General features: G+C 42.3%; 1 protein-coding gene across 1 annotated transcript in view; it reads left to right on the top strand.

Annotated features, from left to right (window-relative positions):
• Nucleotides 1-1230: 1230 nt before the first annotated feature.
• Nucleotides 1231-13960, top strand: part of FOXO3 (forkhead box O3) — an 81765-nt gene continuing 69035 nt past the window's right edge. Inside the window, exon 1 of the mRNA XM_025895680.2 lies at nt 1231-1267. The gene's annotated coding sequence lies outside the window, so the exon portion shown is untranslated. The remainder of the gene's footprint in view (nt 1268-13960) is intronic.

Below are 13960 nucleotides of genomic sequence, written 5' to 3'. Positions count from 1 at the left end.
GGCTTGTTTACTCACCGCGTGCAAAAGCACGTTGCAGGCAGGCAGGGTTTTACCCTCAAGACAAAAGTGTAATAAGGCCTACCAGAAGCTGGTGCTGCACGTAAATCACATTGAAGCGATTTCCAGAACTGCTTTTTTCTCCTCCTTTTCCATGTCCATCTACTAGTGTCTGTTGGACGCTGAAATGTCACGTACTTGCAGCTATACAGAAATGCAGGTGCTGCTTGATATCAGTACTGTTTGCAGAAGGAAATCCCGGTATGGTTCAGTTGCTGCTGAGGGCCGATACTGGCAGCGTCTGACACTGAGTTTTTGAGTGGATGGCTGAAGGCAAATTTGCCTGGAAGTTCTGTTGTTTTACAGAGAAATCAATTTTGAATCTCTTTAGCTTTGGACCAGGTGATAACTTACAGTATACAAATTGGTCACAAATACTGTATAGATGAAACATTTCAGGCAGGTTCTGTACTAGCAGCCCTGTCTCGTATTTGGTGCCTGAGCAAGACTTGGTGTTAGGAATTGAAGTGAAGCTATATGATTTTTACCTCCCAAACGAAGCACGGTAAAGGAAGCATTTCACTGACAGACTTGTCTCAGGCTGGGGAAAATGTAAACACAAAGTTTATTGGTGGCGTAGCTGGTTCAAGACAAGTCTTTTAAAAATACAGATCCTTTTTGCAGCTTTTGCATCTGTATTAGGTGTTGGATTTTGATCTGACTTTACAAGTGCAACATGGAGTGCAATAAAGGGTTACATCTCCCAATGACAACCCGTGCCTTCATAAGTTGTTTGATTTCACGCAGAATCAGTGGCTTTAGATGTCAGCTGCTATGACAAATCGAGCCTTTTTATCTGGTACTTTGAATTTTCAGTAAATTTTTGATACCCAATTCAAATAGTGACATTGAACAATGGAGCTCAGACTGTTTCTTCTGATTTTGGTGGCAAAACTCCCTTTCACTTAAGCAGAAGCAGGATCTGGGCCATAATGTGAAGTGCTTACATTGATTAGTATCCTTAATACAGTCACAATTTTTCTGACAATTTATACTGTTAATTTGATATTGATTCCTTTGCTGAGCAGCATTAACTGGTACTTGGAGCTAATTAAAATGTTAAAAACTTGGATCCCTTGAGATTCTTCTGATATAATTTAGTTCAGAAGTTTCTCACAAGCCTTTAGGATGACCTTTCTCAGGAGATGCAAGCACACTGGTAGCAGAAAATTCTGCCTCTAATGACTGCGAACTGTTTCTGGAAGTTAGGGTAAGGTACTGGATCGTGTTAACGGTGGGTGCAGTTGTGCGTGGGTGGTAGGGGCATACTGGAAGGGGCAAAGGGAAGGTCAGGAGCTAATAATTTGCCAGGCATCCAAAATTGCAAAATTTAATTCCTTGGCAGGGCTAGAGTTTCTTTTAAAGTATGCATGTACATTCAGAAGAGGACTATTTCAGTTTCTTGGCTGGAACATAGATTAGTTTGTGCAGAGGCAACACTCTTAAATAGAGACTCCATCTTAGTCTTCTAATGCTAAAACACATTATTTGTTATTATCATCTTTGTTTCCCTCACAGGTAATGAATACAGCTTTTCAGAGACCAATGTCAGCTTTTCACATTAGACTTTTTCAGATTGCTAGTTACACTGAGACTTTAAATGAACAGAAGATAGTTCTGTATTAGAAGGCTTTTTTTGTGTGTGTGTCATAATTCAGAATATTTTTACACAGCTAAATTCGTTGTTGAAGGCAGCAAGCCCATTTAATGATATTCTGCTCTGGCACTGAGTGGGAAAACTGTTATTTTAAACAAAGGGAAGAAGAGAACTTGGTCTTATTATCTTATGTATTATTATATATGAAATATTAATACTGTTTTCAGTGAGATGTGCTGAATGCCATAATCCGTAAACATAACTGGGATTATATTCCTCAAAACAATTATTTTAAGAGCTATAAATGAAAGTTACAACTATCACTTTTTTTTTTTTTTTTTTTCTGCCTAGGGCATTAAAGCAGAAGTGACTATTTCAGATGTGGTTATGAAGGCGTATATTACGTTTCCGCTAATTCAGATAAGGTTTGCCCAATACACCCCCCCCAACAATCTTCTTTGCTCACCCCTCTCAGTGGCCCCGGTGGGACATTGGTTAACCTAATAGTGTCTGACAGCTAAGTGGGGCAGTAGTTTATGGTGCATTGCTGTAGAGCTGGCATGCTCTGGACACCGTTGTGTACCCAGGGCAGCCTGGTTTAGTAGAATCCCGTACGCTTCCAAACCACTGTGGAGGGTTTCGATGGGTGTTTCAATATCTGCTTCTGTCTTGAATACTTAAGGAGGGTCGGTATTTATGTTTATGAACACAGGAGTGAGCTGGTTTCACCTTTGTGAAATGTACTATGCCAGGTGACTGTTCCAGGTACTTACTTCAACAGAGCTCCTCGATGACCGACCAGCTCTATCCGTCTTTCCGAATTCAGGTATCTGTTACCCTTATCGATATCCTGCAGTCACAAAATTAGTATGCTGACTTGAAAAACAAGTTTTACCCTCCAAATATTTAGGGTGCAGCACTCCACTTTAATAATCCTGAAATAGAAAACTGAAACACCCATGTGTATAGTAGAGGTGCCCGGTTTCACTATTGCTTAAGTAATTCCATATCTCTTCCCAGAATGTTATTTTGTAATTTCTTGTAGCACTATCTTGTGAAACAGACTTTTCTACATGAAGAGTACACTAGGGGGACTATTTTCCTCTTTGTCGAGCGTTATGGCAAGACTATGAATCTTGTCCTTTATACACAGATACCAGCAATTCCCAAATTTCAATGCAGCTGATTTGCTTTGATTTGTTTTTCATGTCAGAAGCGTATTTTGTTTTACACCTGTTGCATTCATCTTCCCCATGAAAGATAAACACTAGCTGCTGGGATATTAACTGTGAAGGGGGGAGATTTTTGTAAACTTCGTGCATGGACATTCTCTCATTCCTCACCTTGTTTTATTGGCCAGTATGTACCAAAGGGCTGCAGTCCCTTCAGTGTAGCAAATTCATGAGTCTCTTCTCTGATTATTGAGACTTGAAAAGGCTTGAGAAATTTGCCAGCAATGTAGACAGATGTCTAAATCTGTTAGCCAGATGCTGATACACGAGATGTGTCTGACTTTTTTTATCGTCTTTTTGCAAAGGATGTGAGAAGGAAGCAACACCAGTCTCTGTTCCTATTTCTCCTTTCTTGGTGTGCCACACGATATCTTTATCAGGAGTGGCAATGTAAAACATCAGTTTGTTTTTTTTTTTCTGCTGTCATTCTTAATTTTATTTTTAATTTAAAGATTCTGTTTCCCAGTTAACTGCAAGTAAGAATATTTTTCCAGCCTTCTATTATATTCTTACTTTTCTTTTTTTAAAATATATTTTTGAGCTGCCTTGTTCATCTGTACAGAAGGGTTTGGGTTACAAACCGTAGCCTGATTATTTAAAGTTTTGATCTACCAAAGAGAGCATAGGTTTAAGCATGTGAATGGATCCTTGGGACTTCACTGGGATTACTTGTGTGCTTAAACTTACTGCTTAAGCATCTTACCTGATCAAAGCCTTACTGTGTTGTGCTTTAACAAAATACGCAGTAACATCTGCAAGTGAATTTTGTGCTGAGCAATGAAGAGAGATGTGCGGTTCTAGCGGTTGAAACTGCTAGATAACAAGCTTCTTGCATCAAAGAGGAGTATACTTGAGTATCACAGCAACAAATAACTTTTTAAACTTTTCAGTAGAAACTATGTGTAGATATTAGTGCACATTATTATTTTATATCTGTAATGTACATCAAAGATCTCACTTTTCCCCAGCTTGTGCATGCAGGTGACAGCTATTAGAGCAGTACTCGAGAGACCTAGTAGCTCACCCAGAATCATTGACATTGTTTGATGCACAGTGTGACAGTGAGGAGCACCTCTGCTGAAGGACTTGTTAAATGCAGACTTAAACATGTTGCCTTGGTGAATGTCATCAGCTGCAGAGTCACAGGCTCTGGTAAACTTAACTTTTGACATGAATGGGAAACCTCCAGTCAACGATGCTGGATAGTATTGCTATCAGGTAGATCTGCTTGATAAATGCTGGAATCAATGTTCCTCAGTTCTTCAGAGACAGAAGGTTACCTAAAACAGTCATGCAACATTGACATTGTCTGTAATAGGTTTATTAGTGTCAATATTTGAGCATATTTAAAATAGGAAGCTTGAGAGTCAGAGGTTGGCTCTTACACTTACCTGTGTGTTTGAAAGTACACAGTTAATGCTAATAAAAATTAAATCACCTTAGTGGCATTTATATCCATTGTATTGTATTGGCTTGAACAAACACTGTCTGAGGCTATCAGGCTGTGGAGGAGAGATGTCCTGCCACTGCTGCCCTGGGACGTCCATTCTCTGCCCGGTTTTGTCCTGGTGAAGCAAGCAGTGTCTTACACGCGAGGCCATTTTGTATTCGGGTCATTTTGGTGGTGCTACGCTACTTTGCTGTAATCCTGGGAGATTAGGGGAGGCTGGGCACGTGCTGGTGCATTTAGAAAGGCGAGTGATTAGGGTTAGCTGGGTGGTTTTGTGAAAGCTCTTTGTGCTGGCGTGGACAAAGTAGAAACCCAGAGTTGGTGGTGTCCCTTGCAGAAAGCAGGCAGGACTGGGGCAGCCCCCACCACATCCCCCTGCGGTGGCTGGGTGGTTTTCAGCAAGCTTGCCTGGGGTAGATGGTGTGAACAAGTATGAAATCACCCCAGAAAATTACAATGGGTGTGCTGGGTTCAAAGGGAGGCCGAAGGGATTGCCTTGGAGATAAGGAAAAACTGAGGATAAACAGCCAGAGCATTTCTCTAGGTGGCAGCCTCCTAAAGGTGCCCTGCTAGATTTTGGCAGCCAGCTATTTTGCGTGGAAGTATGGAAAAATCTTTTGTGAGGATTGTTCTTTATTTGCAATGCAATTAAAGTGGGTCTCGGTGTAGTGGCGGCTTGCCAAGGGAGAAACTGTTTGAAAGTGTTTCCAAATGCAAGTTGCTACTTAGACTGAAGTCTCTGCATGTTCTTGTTTCTCTCCCACTTTTTTTAAAAACATTGTTACTATCTCTGTCACAGAAAACGTGCCCAAGGGCAGGGTTACAAAATGGCAATGTTCATTTGTTCTAAAGGCAGGAGGCCTTCCACATTTGGAGGCACTCTCTCTGGAGAAGGGCAAGATCTGAGCATTCTCCTGCTGCTGTTTCATTCCCCTTGCCACAGTAACCTGTGGCTTCCCACTCGGCTCTGAAAAGGGACTGTGGCCTGGCCAGGTCCTGGGACAGGAGGCACATCCAGGTCCTGCAGCACGTAGTGAGGATCCTGATAAAAGCCTGCCTGATAACATAGGGCTCGGGGAGCTGCAGGGTTTTGGGGGTTCTTGGTGGTGTTTTTTGTTGTTGTTGTTGTGGGTTGTTTGGGGTTTTTTGTGGCTTTTCTTGGGGCTGACAATACATGTGTAGTGCAGCAGTTCAGGAGCAAAATGAAGTGTTCAAGTAATATGCATAGTTATGCAGTTTTTGGTATTGCTGGCTCAGCACACCATGAGTTAAGTGAAAATTATACTTAACCTTTTATTTGCTCTTTTTTTTGTGTGTGTTTCTATAAACTTAGACTGTTCTGTTACAGTTTCCTGAGCACTGCCACACACTAAGCTTGGAAAATGAGGTGCATTTAGCCAATTTATGGCCTGACATATGTTAATTAACATTAATTACCTGCTTGAATAGTCCATTTAGCACTTATTATTAAAAAGTGGCTTGTCTACAGAAGGGGATTTTCCTTCAGAGTGAGATGTTTTGTTCTGACTTGCTTCAGATGAAGTCAGGATGGGGTATCCTGTGCTTCTGCATGGCTGTACCAGTTTCCTGATGTTCCTGTTGTGCTTGTGGGATATGATTGCACCACTGACAGGCACCAACTCCTTCCCCATGTGTATTTGACATTTATTTGACAACGGCTTAGCTTCCCAAGCAAACCATCATGTTTCCAAGCATTTTTTTGCTGGTGGTAGGTACAGCTCTTGCTTGTCCATTTGAGGCAGCAGAGAAAGAGCCATGCTTCTCAGCTTGCAAGGGACTGCAGGGACATCTGGAGCCCCGTGGTGATGTGACCCCAGCCCCTGTTTGGGGTGGAGGGGTGGGAGAAGCTCAGGTGTGCAAGGCTGGAGGGAGTTTTTAGGAGTTGCTGGGGCACACTGTGGTGCGCTGCAGGGAGGGTGTCTTCAGCTCTATGTGGTCGAGGATGACGGACCTTGAGGCTCCCACAGCCTTTGAGAGGAGGCCACTGCTGGAGAGGAGCGTGGTCTGCAGCCACAGCAGGTTATGTCTTGCTGTATTCATCAGTTACGTTACCTAGGTTATCTCTGGGGCAATGTGTTGGGCAAGGGTTGTCACAGATCATTGGTCTAAAACCTGTGAGATGAGAGGATTAAAAAGCAGAGAGCACTTGTTCAATTTCCAAATATCAATATTAAAAAAAAATAAAAAAGAAAAAAAATTCACTTCTCAATTTCCCATCCTCCAGTTTCTCATTCCTGTCTTGGGAGACTCCTGGGATGTCAGGTCCTACTTCACCTTCTCCATCCTTCCCTTTGTTACACCAGTGGGAGGGCTTGCATGGTGCATGGGGTGCCTCTGTGGGAGATGGAGGGCTAGCTAGCTGGTGGCTGTGCAGGACATGTGGCACAGAGTAGCTGCATTTCAGCTGGGGATACAGCGTGGAGACAATTATGCTACAGGACTGACGAAAAGCAATTTCAGGGCAATGTAAGGAGTTGGGAACAAGTGAGTGATTGCATTAAAGCTCTGCCTCATCCCTGTTGTGAAATAGCTAGGAAGCTGCCTTCCAGTGGGGCTGAGGAGCATTGCAGTGTCGCCATTGCTTTTTGCCTGTGGTTCCTCCTGATGCTGTGTGTGGCTGTGAGGTCCAGGAGGAGCCCCTCTTATTCTGCAAAGCCAGAGTCCTTTCTCTGAGCCCCATCCCCCTTGCATGTTTTTTCAAGAGCGGATATGCTCATAATGCTCCTGTTTATTTGAGGTAATGTAAGGGAGGTCAGGAGTTAACAACATTGATGTGTTGTCAGTAACTCTGTGTGTGTGTGTTCTACCTGGACTTACTGGGGCCATTTTCTTTATCTCTACACTGGTACCTATTAAAAATAAAGGCTATTTAAATACTTTTACTGGTCTCAAACACCTTTGTAAGATTTCACTGACAGAGTCACTGGATCACACCACTTGTGCATCCCTTCACCCACTGCCCGTGCTGGGGTGAAGGGTGGATCTCTGCTGACGTCTCCACACCAAAATCCAGTTGAGAGCTTCAGAATGAGGGCAGGAGGCAGGAGTGCTGTCAAAGGACCCGTTTTTCTCCTTTGACGCCTACCTCTCAGTCTGCCTTCGCACTCTATTGTGCTGCGGGTCTGCCTGGGGGCTGCTCATAACCCAGCCCTCAGCCTTGCAGTGTCTTCAGGCCAGCCTGCCTCCCCATCCCTGGTTTTCCAAGATCTTCATCTCTCTCTAGGGAGCAGTGGAGGCCATGGCAATCCCGGGACTCAGTCCTAAGAAAAAGTTTTCAGTAGGTTTGCTGGCTCCTGAGACACGTGAGCAGAAAAGGGCAAGTCCGGGCTGCTTGCCAGCACTTGAACGTGGAAGTAACATCTGCTTATCCCAACCCCAGAGGAGTGGGAGACAGCAGATAAGTCGGAAGACTGATGAGGACAGATGACGGTCTGCTGTGGGAGGACAGATAGAGGAGCACCCAAAAACATCGGCATATGTCTGCTTGGGCTTCACTCTGCCTCCTGGCTGCTCTGACTGCTCACTTCGGAGTGGGAATGAAAACTGGTTTGCATGGATGCAGCCCAGTTTATGACAGTGCAACTTTCATGTGTAGCTGAAGTAAAGAGGGCAGGGACTGAATCTCGTCCCTGCTAAAGGCCACATTAAAGCAGCATCGAGGCTCTCGTATGATACTGCAGCATCATGCATTTGCATTAGTGCAGGACAGACTCAAACCAGCAGGGCTTAAAATCCCAATTGCAGCTGAGCCTGGGTTCCCTGTGAGGACTGAGCATGATCAGGGAATGTTAGTAATACTGTTACACTTAAGTAAACAAAGCTTTATTTAAAAATGTATTAATTACCTAATAATACTCTAATACAAGCTACTCTCTTAGTCTAGACAGCCAATACCTCTGAATTTGTAGACAATTTGCCCTTATAACTTAGTTTTTTCTCACATTGTACCATGTTGGTTTCTACACTTTTTCCAAAATAGGATACGGAAGAATAAATGTATTATTTCAAAGAAATAATTTTAGGATATGGGCTGAATTCCAGAGCCATATTTGTTTTAACTAGAATGTGGACTAAATTATCTTGATATATACTCAGGTGTCAGTCCTCTTAAATCCTGCTGTAATTTTTTTTTCTCTCCATTCTATCTCTTTAAATACCTATTTCAGCTCTCCAAAGACAGATTGTGACCAAAGTTAACCCCATTTGCTCACACGAAATTTGCAATGTACGTTTAAATGCGAGACTTAATCCAGATCAAAAGTTTCTGACTTTGTGTGAACCCCAATCTTGTGTAAATATATTTGCTAGTACTTCATGGAGAATTTATCAGTTTCATATATTAAGTTCTAGATATGCTTAGTACGTAAAATTTGGCATCTGATAAGTGAGAACAGTGCTCAAGAAAGAATGTCTTTTTGCGAGACTCACAGGCTCCCACATTAGCACCTTTTTTGCTGATTGATTTTGTGCTGAGAGCAGTGGTGTTGTTTCCTGAAAGCCTATAACCTACTGTTTGTTTTGAAAACTGCTGTGGACCTTGACTAATTTTCAGAGAATGTTTTTTTCCAAGAATTCGTAGGAGAAGGTGACACCAGTTCAAGTCATGTCGTGAGATGCTTGTAAGCTGAGACGTGTAGAGCTGCTGTCCCTGTTTTTGTGCAACACAACCTATTGTGCTTAACAGTTTCACTGAGTGTGGGAGCCCAAAACCATTTGTTTGAGATGTTAGGTTTCGGAGTGAATGGTGCTTCTTTAAGTATCCATCAAGACCTACAATGGGAGGCTGCTGATCCTACAATGCCTTTGTAGAAGAACAACATTGGCACCGATAATGATCATGCCACTGAGGAGCTGTGAAAACTGACGCATTTTGTGAATTTTGTTCAAGCAGCTTCTGCTTTTGCTTAGCCTCAGCCATATATCTGTCCCAGGTAAGTGGGCCACGTCTAAAACCTTTGATGTACAAATGGCAGCCATGTCAGAGTTCTGCATGAATTCGGCCAGAGGTTTTCCGTCTAGTTTGTGCAGCAGCCAAAAGCTCTGAACCTAATACTGTGTTCATCATGATGTTGACAGTGTGATTTTCTCTTCCCATAGCATGTTGAGACTTATTTCTTGCCCCATTGCTCTTACATCCTGATTAATGCACAGGAAGAATACTTCTGATTAAAATTTACTGGAAGGTTTGCATGCTTTGGGTAGGAGAGAAATCTTTTATGAGGAACTGTTCTTTATAAAGCCATGGGCAAGGGAGCTGTGTGCTTAAGAAGGTATTTGAAAATCAATAGTGAGGCCATTCTCCATACAAAAAGGAGGGGAAGTGTATAGGACATAAGGTAGTGGCATACGGGGCTGGGAGGAGGAAGGATTCTGTGAGCTAACAGTGGGGAGTAAATCAACCTGATATATGTTCATAGACATCTGATGTCTACTGGGCCTAGTGGGGTAGCTCAAAGCAGGTGGAAGAAGCATACTGTTTACCTAATTAGAAACATAAATAAAATCTTTCCAACATTTTTCTAAATTAAAATGCATTTGAAGCATATGTCAGACTTCTCACATCCAGGAAAGATCTCTTAAAACCCTGCCGTTTCTCAGGGAGGCTGTTTCTAGCCCACCTTCTTCAGGGCTCTGCCAGGTAACAAGTCTTCCTGTTTAAAAGATGTAGTGGGATGTGCCTTAGCAGCTGGAAATGTTAGGGTTCTCTCTGAGCACACCTGTACTCCTTTTTAATCAGTGGGAAAAGGCTCTATTGTTTGAGACTACAGACTAGGGAATTGGAACAACCAACGAAAATTATCATGGCTGAAATCACTGAAGATAGGATTTCACATCTGTGTATTTATTGAGGAGTCGGTGATGATGGGAAGCAGGGCCTGGGATGCAGTTACAGTCAGAGCACCTCCATATCTCCAGTGTATTTTAAGACATCAAGGAGACAAAGATGGTGCTAATTGCAAGAGAAACTACTTAACTGCTTTGTATTATGTGTGAAATGAAGGGGGAATAACGCTGATTGAATGACCTATTTTGACTTTCTCAGTATAATATGTTTAATGTTTTAGTCTTTTTCTGGACAGTGAATTATAATTTTATCAAATCCTGCTGGAAATGAATGTTGCTGGGCGGAGTATTTTATCCTCACAGTTTTAACCCCAAAGTTACATCTTGCTTCTTGACTTGGCGGATGGAGTTTTCTCTTTCAGCTGGAAAGGGCTTTTGCCATGCAACACAGTGCCAGTAGTCCTTTTTGCTTTATACAAAATATGGACCTGTCCGGAAGAATATAAAATAGGGCACTGAAGGAGTCCAATTTAGAAGGAGAAAGAGCATAAATCTCCACCTCTCTCTGATGACAGAAGGCCAAAGTACAGCAAAAGCATTTCCCTGCTTGTAAAATGCCAGATGCCAAATGTAAAATACCAGAGAAGTTTTTCTGTTAAAGGCACAGCTATATCTAACCTCCTTAGAAGCTTTTCAACTTTGTTTTTAGTATGTAAGGGGATTCTTAGGTGATGAAGCAGCTCTGTTAGGGTCTTCTCTGCTTATTGTGCTGTTACAGAAATGGTTTTCTGTTTTGGACCAGTGTCAGGCAGAATAATACTGAATAAGTCCCAGATGAATGTGGGTGGTGAAAAGAGAAAAATAATTTCAAATAAAGAGGGGTATTATCAACTGAACAGCCAGTGTTGATCCTATGGTGCTCAAAAATGAAAGCACGAAAGAGCCTTTTTTTTTTTTTCTTTTTTAAAAAGATGGGAAATCTTAGCTGAAAAATCTGTTCTGACCACAGTTTGATACCTTACTTCAACTTACAGCTGATTGGCATTGGTGCAGCAGTGCTGTGAAGCATTGAGAAGGAAAACAGAAGTAGAAACAAGCCTCCAAAACTTGAGAGGATCTTCAGGTTCTTTGTCCATTTTGGACAGCATGACCTGTAACATCACTTGCAGCTGCTGGATCCAAGAGTAAAAATAGTGAAAAGAACACTGATTTTGCCAGGATAAAATGTTCATTTTGGGTTTTTCCAACAGCCATGTCAGGACTCAACCATGGCAAAAGCTTCTCACACGTCATTTTTATTCAGGCTTGTACTAAGCATGTGGAGTGGCAATGTTCTCTAATTGAAGGAAAGAAATGAGGGGGAAAGTAGTAAATTGAGAAATAGTGTGGTTTTGGTGTCCTCTCAGCCTGAAGGAAAAACACTTTGCTTGAACAGTATGATAGGAGCTGTTGGAGAAATTAAGTGTAGATCTCCTTCAATTGTAGTTGAATCATGACATCTTACTAAATTGTTCCAGTTTTGAGTGCCTGCTTTCTGGTTTGACATTTTTGTTGGATGGTTGTTGGTTGTGTTTGGGTTTTTTGTCTGTTCCTTTGCTTGTTTAAAAAAAACCAACTCTGCATGGCCTGAGGGAGAGCTGATAGTTTCCTTATTTTTTACAGGAAACTCTATCAAGTATCAAACTACCAATTCTTCCAGGTGGTTACAGACCAGGAGGGCCAGCAGCTTTCTCCCTAGAGAAAGCTGATACAGTGGGTGGGTTTGAGCAATTCCAGTTGATGGGTTTTTCCCATTTTCTAGGAGCTGCCAAGATTTTGCATGGCTTGACCACTAGCTGCAGATCACTGGAGTATCTCTGTGGATAGTTCTCACTGTTCAGTGAAGTATGACTAAATAAGAGCGTTCTTTATTTACACAAAAATCTGCACTGAAAAAATGTTTCAGTATAAAAGGCAAGTGCTCAGGAAGTACAAAATGTCAGAAATAAAGTTGCTTCTAATACCTGAAATTACTTCTCCTGCTGGCTATAACACTGTCATTAGTAGGGAGCTCACACACTATATCTGCCCCCAGTCTTCTTGTCAGGTTGGATGCTTCAAGTGGTACTCAGGGTTTCAGCTCATCCCCCATGCTCTCTGTGTGGGCCCTGTGCCATATTTGTTGCACTTATCTCTGAGTAAAGAAATACACCCTTCCCAGTGTATCATTTGCCCCCCACTGTCTGTAGGCTTCTCTGATGAACACTGTCCCAGCCCTGTATCTTCTTCTCCCCTCCCCAAGGTTCTTACCTTCTGTTCTCTCACCCCAGCCTCCTTTCCTGCAGTTCCCAGTCCTGCTCCATGCATCTCTCTTTCTTTTTCCTGTGATCTTCCACCCCTCTTTATGTCCTCTCTTGATTTCCATATCTGTTCTGCTTGTCCAACTTGTCTGGTTTTTTGTCCAGCTCCCTATTTGACATTTCTCCCTGCCCCAGGATTACTTATTTCCTGTGTCTTGCCTATCCTGGACCACTTATCCTGTTTCTAATCCCAGTTCAGTTCAGGTTTGCAAAGTTATTAGTGACGGTGAACAAAGAGTGTTTTATAGTAGGAAGTGTTGGACAATAAGAGGTGTAGGTGGGGCTCATGGCACCACCTATAATTTAGAACATTGTTTATATTTTTTAACTAATCCACCCTTAGGTAAGCAGTCCTGGTGCTGTCAGTGTGCAAATCCTTAGTCATTTGGATAATCCTATTCCTTCTGCTGATACCAAATACTGAGAGGTTGTTCATTTGTGTAAGAGATGGAGGGTCCTGCCTTTAGAAAGACTTGGATCTCTTACTGCTGCATGGCCTGACCTTGACATCAAACAGTGTCTGAGATTGTACAGTTCATAGGGTTACTGAGCTGTCTCTAAAATATTTAATGGTATGTGTAGTAATTGCTCTTATTTCCATTATGAGGGGCTGTTCCGTTTTTCTTCCCTATCGATGGGAAGAGAGGAGACATACAAGTTCCTCACTGACAATACATATGGCATAAAAGTGTGTAGTCCATAGTCACACCATATTCTGCATCCTCTAGTAGGGACCCTCTGACTTGGTGGATTTAGACTGGAAAATATAAAGACACCCCTGACTTTTCCTGATATAGCTCCATGGTTTTCTTGTATCTTCTGCCTCTGCTGCTAACTTCATGCCTAGTTGTTAGTAGTTCTTGTAAAATGCCTTGATGTCTAGGTGGGAATCTGATCACAGTTTTTTGTTATCAGAAGAAACTCATACTGAATGTTGCTTAAAATTGCAAGGTGTTGTCTTGGAGTGTGGGAGAATGGACACCTTTGCTTCTTTCACTGGATGTGACTTAGCTTCTATCATAGTCAGTTGGCATCTTCTAATGGATTTGGTGCTACCTAGACCAAGTAATTTAATGGTGTGAATAACCTTTTATTGACCTGTTGCAAAGCTTACGCATAGAGTGTGTAGTTATGAGTCCCTTGTTCCTTTGTGATAAAGTTCAAAACTTTAATCAGGTAGCAGTGTGGCCTGTCCTCTTTCCATTGCAGTAAAGGGTATGCAAACACACATTGCAGCAAATAGTGCAAAGGCAAATCTAGCATGTCCTGCTTTTTCTCCTGCAAGAAAATCTGCAGTTTGTTCTCCACCACTGCTCCACGAGCCATTTTGGCAGCTTGGTGGGCTGAGGGATTCACTTGTGGTGCCTGATGCCTTTCAGGTGCAGCACTTCAGTTTCCTAGGCTGTTGATAAAAGCTGTTCAGTCACAGCTCTCTGGGTCACAATGTATGGGGATTTTTTGATGTTTGTGATGACCTTGC

The sequence above is a fragment of the Manacus vitellinus genome, unplaced genomic scaffold (assembly GCF_001715985.3).
Source record: "Manacus vitellinus isolate BGI_N305 unplaced genomic scaffold, ASM171598v3 scaffold_4_pilon, whole genome shotgun sequence".
In the NCBI taxonomy this organism is placed as follows: Eukaryota; Metazoa; Chordata; class Aves; order Passeriformes; family Pipridae; genus Manacus; species Manacus vitellinus.
This window is presented reverse-complemented; position numbering and strand designations above follow the sequence as displayed.